This window comes from Stenella coeruleoalba (genome assembly GCF_951394435.1).
Source record: "Stenella coeruleoalba genome assembly, chromosome: 6".
Lineage (NCBI taxonomy): Eukaryota > Metazoa > Chordata > Mammalia > Artiodactyla > Delphinidae > Stenella > Stenella coeruleoalba.
The window spans coordinates 99,685,868-99,696,398 of NC_137151.1; the positions used below are offsets into that span (position 1 = coordinate 99,685,868).

The 10,531-nt window shown below is 37.1% G+C and overlaps 1 pseudogene across 1 annotated transcript; it reads right to left on the reverse strand.

Moving 5' to 3' along the window:
• Positions 1-9,043: 9,043 nt before the first annotated feature.
• LOC307187737 (ATP synthase F(0) complex subunit B1, mitochondrial-like) lies at positions 9,044-9,976 on the reverse strand (annotated as a pseudogene). The gene has a single exon. The product of its transcript is annotated as an ATP synthase F(0) complex subunit B1, mitochondrial-like (transcript).
• Positions 9,977-10,531: the final 555 nt, after the last annotated feature.

Consider the following 10,531-nt stretch of genomic DNA (forward strand, 5'->3'; position numbering starts at 1 on the left):
GTTTAAAATAGAAGTTTCAAATTTAAGACATTTTTAAAGTAGTTAAAGCAGCTCTAGGAAAAATGTGCTACATCATTAATGCTGAAATAAAAAAGAGGCAAACTTTGAAGTTAGGGCATAAGCAGGCATGAAAGAAATTCCCATGGTCTAAAAAAGGTGAGGAGGGGCTTCCCTGGTGGCACAGTGGTTGAGAGTCCGCCTGCCGATGCAGGGGACACGGGTTCTTGCCCTGGTCTGGGAAGAGCCCACATGCCGTGGAGTGGCTGGGCCCGTGAGCCATGGCTGCCGAGCCTGTGCGTCCGGAACCTGTGCTCCGCAACGGGAGAGGCCACAACAGTGAGAGGCCTGCGTACCGCAAAAAAAAAAAAAAAAAAAACCAATAAAAAAGGTGAGGAAAGAATAAACAAGCAGGGACTTGCCTGGTGGTCCAGCGGTTAAGACTCCGTGCTTTCTTTGCTTCCACTGCAGGGGATGTGGGTTTGATCCCTGGTCAGGGAACTATCCCACATTCTGCATGGTCTGGCAAAAAAAAAAAAAAAAAAACACCAAAATTTATCGAGCAATACCATAAGCAAAATGGTTGGTGGACAGTCTCTCATTTAATTTTCATAATATTGCAAGGTAAGGGGATTATTATCTCCTCTTATTAAAAGAAAAATCTCAATGTCAAAGGTCACACTGTAACCCATGGCAAGCTTGGGGTCTAGACCTAGTTCAAATCCAGTTGTCCGTCTCCAGAGTTCCTTGGTCTTTCAAATACATCAGCCTTCTCGCTGCACTGCTCCGCGCCCCACACCAAAGTTTTCAACTAAAGTCTATTAGAGGATTTTTCTTCTTTCTTTGGGGAAAGCTATTTCCATGAAAGCATTTGGTGGTAAATTTTACTACAAAGAAATTGTCTCATAATATTTATTTGCATATTGTTTCCTTTATTAGTTCAGTTGAATTTTTTTTGCATGTGTATTTCTCTGTACAGAGACCTTACATGTTTACACAGTATGATGTGATATAAATATTTTGCTCAGTTCCATCATTGTAATGCAAAATCTAACAGCAAAGCGTAGGTCCTGACTAGGCTCCCGCTGCTGCCTTCCTTTACTCAAATGTCATGGTCTTCTTTGAATAAGCAGATTAGCTGCTGATTGCAAGGCAGCCAGATAATGAGGAGAGTGGGAAAGACAGCCAGTACTGTCACTTGGCCCTCATAAAATGTTTGCATCAGAGGGCACTGGGCAGTTGACGGAACAGTAATTAAAGTGCCCTTCTACAGCACCCCATGAAAAGTGCTGGTCTATACAGCCAACTGGACAGTGGCGAAGGAAGTCTAGCTCCCTAAGAATTGTGTAAACAACTCACCTGCTCAGACAGGAGACACCCCACTTTCCCACAAATACCCTAGAGCACTGGACTCCAAAGTCGGGGAGCCCAAAGGGAAATATCACTGAGCAAGAAGGAACATTGGAACTGCTGGTTCTATAGATCTTTTTAATCTCACCCTTTAAAATGTTAAGTTTCATGTGATAGCTTTATATGTATTTAATACATTAACATTACTGGGCATATATAGACTTCATTAGTTAACAGACATATATTGGAAAGGCATGCTTAAAAATTGTTTGCCAACATGGGTGCCAAACCCAAAAAGCTTGGAGACTGTCTGCCTAGAGGAAGGTGAACGTCAGTGGAGGTGGTGGCAGTGAGAGCCCTCCCCCTAAGTTCCTAAGATCCAAAAGGTAAACCAGAATTACCCAGGTCGTGGTGCCAGAAGCAAGGTACAATTAGACCTCTCCCTGCTTTTCTTCCTATCAATGAGGATGACACCCTGTGAGATTGCCTGAGAAGCAAGTGGGTTGGGACGGTCACAGAACAGCCTTCTCATTCCCTGAGCAGCCCCAGGTTGTGGCCCCCATGACTCAAAGAGACCAGCCTTCCTCCCAGAGTGATGAGCTCTGCTGGTTAAAGGAGCAAATGGCGAAAGACATTAAAAAGTTCAACATCACTTGTTCTAAAAGAAATGCACATTAAAACTGTTAAGAATACCTTGTTCTTCAACCATCAGTTGCATAGATTTAAACAAACGAGTAGTTGGCCAGAGTAGAGAAACAGGTGTTCTCTTATATACCAATGGGTGTGTAAATTGGCAAAATCTTTCTGTAGGCAATTTGAAAACATTGGCCAAGGGCTTAAAAACTATAGATCTACCCACCCATCAATTTCTCCTCTGGGTTATTTTTTTGAAGGAAATAATCACATTTGTATTGTTACATATAATACATACATAAGAGCTTGTTGTTCAACCACTTATTCATTCTACACACACTTATTGGTGTCTTTTATAAGGCAGACTCTGTGCTAGATGCTGCAACACAGCAAAGAATAAAATAGGGCTCCAGCTCGCCTGGAGGTTGCTGATAATCATTGCTGTGTTATTTATTACAGGGAAGAATCAGAAACTAACAAAACGAGCAATATTAGTGTTTCTTTTTGCAGTTATGAATGACTGTAGCCATTATAAATTGTAGAATTCACTGGAAAATATTCACATGAGGTGGTTGAGTGGGAAAAAAGCAGTTAACAAAACTGTGTTTATAATATAAGCCTCCTCGTGGCCTTGAGGGCTCAGAGAAAGGCCACAGCTCTGCCTAGCATTTGAGACAGATGTAATTTAGAACAAATAGACTTCTCTTTAGTGAGAAATAAAACTAGACAGAACAAAAGAGCATTGGGAAATATGCCCATCATTTCTTCTTCATGAATGTTTTCTGAGGATGATTCTAGAAGGAACTAGAAATAATAGCACCATTGATAAAAAGATTCTGAGAGGCAGTAAGATACAGCTAAGGAACTACAGCCCAACTGAAAATAAGCACCTCATCCAATAATTTTAAAAAACCTCCAATCAATAAAACGTCCCTAAGAGAAATGGGCTTGCTCATACGTTGCTGATATACAGTGCCTTGTTATAAACTTTTGAGAAGGCAAATAGTGATAGCTATCAAAGTTCTTAATGCCACTACCATAACGTAGAAGTTTCACCTACAGGAGTATACCTATAGGAGTACTTATGCCTGCATTTAACAATCTGAATAAGGAAATGAAAATTAACCAGAACATGCATAATGGGAGTCCCATAAGGAGAAAAGAGAGAAAAGAGGCAGAAAGACTATTTGGAGAAATAATGGCCAAAAATTTCCCGAACTTGATGGAAAAGATCAATCTGCACATCCTAGAAACTCAGCAAACTCCAGTGGGATCAACTCAAAGAGATCCACACTGAAATACACATAGTCAAGCTGTCTAAAGCCAAAGATGAAGAGAGAATCTTGAAAGTAGCAAGAGAACAATGACACATCATGTGCAAGAGATCCTTGGTGAAATTAATGGCTGACTTCTCATCTGAAATTATGGAGTCCAGCAGTCAGTGGGATGACATATTTCAAGTGCTGAAACAAAAAAACAGAATTGCACATCCAGCAAAATATCCTTTCAAAATGGAGAAGACATTCAAATAAATATAAGCAAAACCTGAGAGAATCTGTCACTAGTAGATCTGCCCCACAAGAAATAATAAAGGGCTTCAGACTACATGAAAAGACACTAGACAGTAATTGAATCCACATAAAAAGATAAAGATCTCACCTTTGACCATACTGAGTACCAAGAATATGGAGGAAAAGGCCAGACATACCACACATTTAGGGAAGCTCTACCAAGGACTTTCTACTTCTGCCTTCTAGATCAATAGCACGGTATAGGGAGGAACATTTGGTTTTTCTTATTGGTTCTCACTTCTGGGCTTCCCCTATTTTCTCAGGAATGCATCTACTCACAAAAAAAAAAAAAAAGAGATGAAGAACACAAGTAAATACAGCATAGGTGAATATAAATAACAGTATAAATGGGAGTTGTGTGTGTGTGTAACTTTTCCTATATTATTTAAATGACAGCTGCATAAAGCAACAATTATAAAACTATGTTCATGAGCTTATAAAATATAAAGATGTCATTTATATGACCATAATAATACAAAAGAAGATGGAGTGAACAAAGCTATATTGGAACAAAGTTTCTGTATACTATTGAAATTAAGCTGGTATTAATCGAAACTAGATCGTTTCCAGTCAAGATGTTAATTATAATCCCAAGGACAATCACTGAGGAAATAACTGAAAAATATATAGTAAAAGAAATGACAGGGGAATAAAACTGGTACACTAGAAAATATCTAACACAAAAGCAGGCAATAATTGAAGAATAGAGAAATAAAGATATGAACTATATGAAAAACAAATAGTAAACATAGAATAAATGAAACAGAGAATAGAAAAACACAGAAAATCAATGAAGCCAAAAATTGCTCTTCAGAAAGATCAAATTGATCAAAAGATCAAATTGATCAAAAGATCAATTGACAAACTTTTAGTTAGACTGACCAAGGAAAAAAAAAGAGAAGATGCAAATGAAGAAGGGGATATCACCACCAACCTTATAGAAATAAAAAGGATTATAAGGGAATACTATGAATAGCCAACAAACTAGATAACTTAGATGAATTCCTAAGAAGACACAAACTACCTAAACTGACTTAAGAAGAAATAGAAAACCTGAATAAACCTATAACAACTAAAGACTTTGAATTAGTAATTTAAAAATTTCCCACAAAGAAAATCCCAGGCCCAGATTACTTCACTGGTAATTTAAAGAAGAATTAATACCAACCATTCACAAACTCTTTAAAAATGTAGAATAGGAGGGAATACTTCCTCTTCATTCTTTGAGGCCAGAATTACCTTCATACCAAAACCAGACATCTTAAGAAGAGAAAACCACAGATTAATACCCCTCATAAATATAGATGCAAAAATTCTCAATGAAATAAAAGATAAACAATTCCAGAAATGCATAAGAAGAATTACACACTATGACAAAGTGGGATTTATACCAAGAATGCAAAGTTGGTTTAACATCCAAAAATAAATCAACTTAATACACCATATTAATAGAATAAAGGGAAAAAATATGATCCTCTCAATACACACAGAAAAAGCATTTGACAAAATTCAACACCTTTCTGTGATATCAAAAAAAAAAAAAAAACAACAAACTAGAATAGAAGGGAAACTCTTCACCTAATACAGGGCATTTAAGAAAAAACCACAGGTAACACCATACTTAATGGTCAGAGACAACGCTTTCTCCCTTAGAGCAAAACAAGGATGTCTGCTCTCACTACTTCTGTTCTATATTGTACTGGAGATTCCAGTCAAGACAAGAAAAAGAAAAGGCATTCAGATTGAAAAGGAAAACAAAACTCTATTTGCAGAAGACATGATCTTGTATATAGAAAATTCTAAAGAATCACACACACACTATTAGAACTAATAAATTCAGCAAGATCGCAGGATACAAAGACATTATACAAAAGACAAATGTATTTCTATACACTATCAATGAACAATCCAAAATGAAATTAAGAAAACTATTGTATTTACAATAGCATCAAAAAGAATAAAATACTTCTGGATAAATTTAACAAAAGAAGTGTAAAATTTGTACACTGAAAACTACAAAATAGTATTTTGTACAAAACTACAAAATAGTATTTTGTACAAAGCTACAAAATAGTATTAGAAAGAAATTTAAAACTTAGGGAATTCCCTGGTGGTTCAGTGGTTAGGACTCCACTCGGTGCTCTCACTGCCGGGGGCCTGGGGAACTAAAATTCCATGAGCCGCAAAGAGCAGCCCAAAAAAGAGAAATTTAGAACTTAAATAAATGGAAAGACATCCAATGTTTGTGGCTCACAAGACAGTATTATTAAAATGGCAATACTTCTCAAATCGATCTACAGATTCAATGCAATACCTATCAAAAATCCAAGCTGGGCTGTTTGGAGAAATTGGCAAGTTGATTCTAAAATTCAAAAGGAAATGGAAGACATCTGTAATAGCTGAAACAATCTTGAAAAAGAACAAAGTTGGAGGACTCACAATCCTCAATATCAAAACTTACTACAAAGCTAGAGTAATCAAGACTTGGTGGTAGTGACACAAAGAGAGTGATATATACCAATGGAATAGAATTGAAATTCCAGAAATGAACACTTATATTTATGGTAAACAGACTGTTGGCAAGAGTGCCAAGATAACTGGATGGGTGAATTAATAGTCTTTTCAACAAATGGTGCCAGAACAACTGGATATTCACATGCAAAAGAATGAAGTTGGATCTTTATCTTACAGCATATACAAAGATTAGCTCAAAATAGATCATAGACCAAAATGTAAGAGCTAAAACTATAAAAATTTTAGAAGAAAACTTAGGAATAAATCTTTGTAAACTTGGGTTAGGCAATGCCTTTTTAGATACAGCGTCAAAAGCGCAAGTAACAAAAGAAAAAACAGAAAATTGGAATTTTTCAAAATTAAAAAGGTTTGTGCTTCAAATGACACCACCAAGAAGTAAACAGGCAATCCATAGGAGAAAATATTTGCAAATCATTTGTGGTAAGAAAATTGTATTCAAAATATATCAAGAGCACTTACAATTTAACAATGAAAAACATAACCCAATTAAAAAATGTGCCAAGGATTTAAATAGATATTTGTCCAAAGATATACAAATGGCCAATAAGCACAAGAAACTATGCTCAGTATAATTGATCATTAGGGAATTGCAAATCAAAACCATAATATGATGCCATTTCATATCCACTAGGATAGCTATAATAAAAATACAGACAATGACAAGAGTTGGAGAGGATGTGGAGAAACTGAGATCCTCATAAGTTGCTGAGGAATGTAAAATGGTGCAGCCACTTTGGAAGACAGTTTGGTCGTTCCTCAAAATATTAAATATAGAGTTTCTGTATGACTCATTCCACTCCTAGGTATATACCCAAGAGAAATGAAAACATATATCTACACAAAACTTGTACACAAATATTTATAATAGCATTATCGACGACAGCCAAAAGGTGGAAACAACTCAGATGTCCATCAACTGATGAATAGATAAAGAAAATGTGGTATATCTGCACAATGGAATATTATTCAACCATAAAAAAGAATGAAATACTGACACATGTTACAACATGGATGAGCCTTGAAAACATGCTTGGTGAAAGAAGCCAGCCCCCAAAGACAGTAAGAATGTATGTATATGTGACTGCATGTGTTGTATGGTACCATTTACAGTTGACCCTTGAACAACAGGGGGTTTAAACTGTGTGGGTCCACTTATACATGGATTTTTTTCAATAAATTCGTACTACAGTAATACACAATTTGCAATTGATTGAATCCAGGGTTGCGGAAACTTAGATATAGGGAGGGTTGGCTGCAAAGTTATACACGGATTTTCTACTGCAAGGAACGTAGGTGTCCCCAATCCCTACATTGTTCAAGAGTCAACTGTATATGAAATGACCAAAGCAGGCAAATGTATAGAGACAGAAAATAGAATAGTGGCTTCTTAGAGCTGGGGAGGGTGGGGAATTGGGAGTTATTGCTAATGGGTTTGGGCTTTCTTTGGGTGATGATGAAAATATTCTAAGGTTAGGTTGTAGTAATGACTGCACAATTCTTTGAACATACTAAAAACTACTGAGTTGTACACTTTAGTGGGTAAATTTTATAGTATGTGAATTATATCTCAAGAAAGCTGTTTTTAAAAAGTGAGTTCACCTTTAAAGCTAATAATTAAGCAAATTAATGTATTAGTGTAATTTTAGGACAATGTGATCATTTCCTTATGAATTTTATGGATGTTGTAGGAACTAGGCTTCAAAGTTTTTCATTGTAAAAAGAATTGCTGAAGTTTTTATTCTATTTCTTCATTGAGGAGTTATCTCTACTTCTTCATTTTACCTTAAGGAGCAATACTAATTATTAAAATCTTGATCTTTCCAGTTTTCCCTCCTCCCTAAGAAACCACAAAAATAGGTAGCTAAATTATTAAGACAATAATAACCAGAAAAATATCTGCTAAAGCAATAGGTTTCAGACATTTTTTACTATAGCTCACATTGAGAAATATTTTATCTTGCCTCCTAGTACATGCCAGTATATAAGTAACTTAAATAGAATTTTCATGAATCAGTATTTACCGACTACCATGTATAACACCCTCTAATAGTTTTTCCTATTCTATTTTATTTCATTTTTGGAAATGCTGGTTGTGACTCAGGAAATTGATTTTTATGAACCACTAATGGGCCCCCAAAAGTGGGTCTGAATCATAATTAGTCCACTTGCTATCAGAAAGTGTGGATTCAGCTTTTTGTTTTAGGAAAAAACAAAATTTTGGAAAAAAATTATCAAAAATAAGTGTATATATGTTCATTAATGTTTTTATGGAAAACAATCTGATGGTACAGTAGGCTGGCCAGGCAAATTAAATGGTCTAGGAATACAGATAGATCATAAGAAAATGTATCTGAACAGAGGCAGGAATAGGGCTCCATGTGGATGCTTGTTTATTGAGATAGATGAGAAGGGTGAAGAAGGTTAAAAAAAAAAAGAAGCAGCAGCACACTGTGGGGACTTACCTGGCATTTCAGTGGTTAAGACTCCACGCTTCCACTGCAGGGGGCGCAGGTTCCATGCCTGGTCGGGGAACTAAGATCCTGCAAGCCACAGCCAAAAACAAAAAAGAAGCACACTGAGAAGAGATTAGAGTAACTCCAAGAAAAGCCATATAGCTGTATGCCAAATTTCTGATTACCTTATCACCTTCCTCTTAGTCAGTCAAGCTTTACACGCTGATTTTCTAATGCAATAATTCAGTCACACTGGATTAGCCTGAAGTTTGATTTGGAGGGCTGACAACCCACTCTTGGTTTTTTTGTTTTACTTTATTTTGTTTTTGTTTCAACTGTCACTTTATTTGCAAGATGGTTGAATTAATTCAAATTTAAACTATAACTTGATAATTTTTAGTCAGGTACCAAATTTTATTCAAAGCGAACTGCTTATTCAAAAGTGATCATGGAACAACTCAAAATGCAGAGCAAGAAGGATGAGAGAAACATCTTACTGGCCCATAGATTGTTTTAATTCTCTCATTATATGAAACTCAAACTTTTCATTTTTAGGAAAGGGAAACTAACTTCAGTAGAGAGCAATACAGAAAGACTTTGTCACATAGACTAATTTCCATTTAGTCAGTCAACTGTTTCTAGCTGTCTCAATTGGGACAGATGCATTTACAGAACTGGCTGTGCTTGAGCCTTCTTTGCAAGCAGCTTTAGGTCTGCAATGCACTTGGCAATTGTCTCCTTCTCCTGCTACACAGAGATGCTCTGTACCACATTCTTCTCCACCCAGTTTATCATGTGCCCTTGTTCCTTTAGACGCATCATATTCTGCACAGAGATGTGGTAGTCCAGGCGACTCTTTACCTCCTTGTATGCACTTTGCAGCCATTCCCAGTAAGTAACCTCCAGGGCCATGGCAATGTTATTCCTCTGGACATCAAAAAGGTAATGGCACTTTTGAACCAGTGCCTGCTGTGACTTCTCCAGATCAACTGCATCCTGGATTTGTTTGATGGAAGCCTGTTTCAGTCCTTCGAGTTGGGCAGTTTTTTGCTCATTGAGTTTATCAGCAAATTCCCCAATAGAGGCAGCATATATTTTAATTACATAGACAAGAACCCCTATTGTTGATATGGCAGAGAAGGTCTCTGCAGTTATCACATATATTTCTTTGGAGAGTAAATATAAGATAAGCCCAGTTCTGAGCACGTAGGGTCCTGTTAACACCAGTTTTAGGATAAAGGAACTGGAAAAATTCCTCAGGGATCAGCCCCAAACAAACTTTTCCTCCTATTCAGGAAGAGGTGGTACAGGGGCAAGACTTGGCTGCCCTTTGTGAAAGATCCTTGTTGCCTGCAATACCCCTGGCCCAAGGAGGGCTGCATTCTTCAGAGAGGGGGCAGCTGCGGTGGCGGCAGAAAGCACCACCCAGGACAGCATTGTCAGGTAGCGTCCACACAACAGTCTACACTGGGTCTTCACGCCCCAGTGACCGCGACAGGAGATTCTGTCAGGGGCAGAAACAAGGTGGTCCCAATCTCGTTTTGATGATATTTTGGACTTGAAGCTAGTAGAGATCTCTCTTTTGTATAACTTAGCTCAGCCTTGAAAAATTATACCAGCAATAATAGCATCATCATTTTACAATGAAAGTCGAATTGGAATGTGAATAAAAGTGCCACCCGCCAAGGGCCCCTATGCACTAATTATGTCTTATTTGAAAATCTGACCCAAGTATCTGACAATCAAAGAGGATATCTTTCATCTTGCCATTATTTTTCACAGTTATGCTATCTGGCTCATATAACCAGAAGAAAACTTGGAACCTATATCCAATGAGAATGACTGTCAGTTCTCAAAACATCTTATTTTCTCTTCCTGAGAATAAGTGACAACTGATCTCAATGTATAAGTACTTATGTAAAACAAGGGACTTGGGGTGAGGGGATATTTTTTTTAAGAAAATAGGGTTGTTGGGGCTTCCCTGGTGGCGCA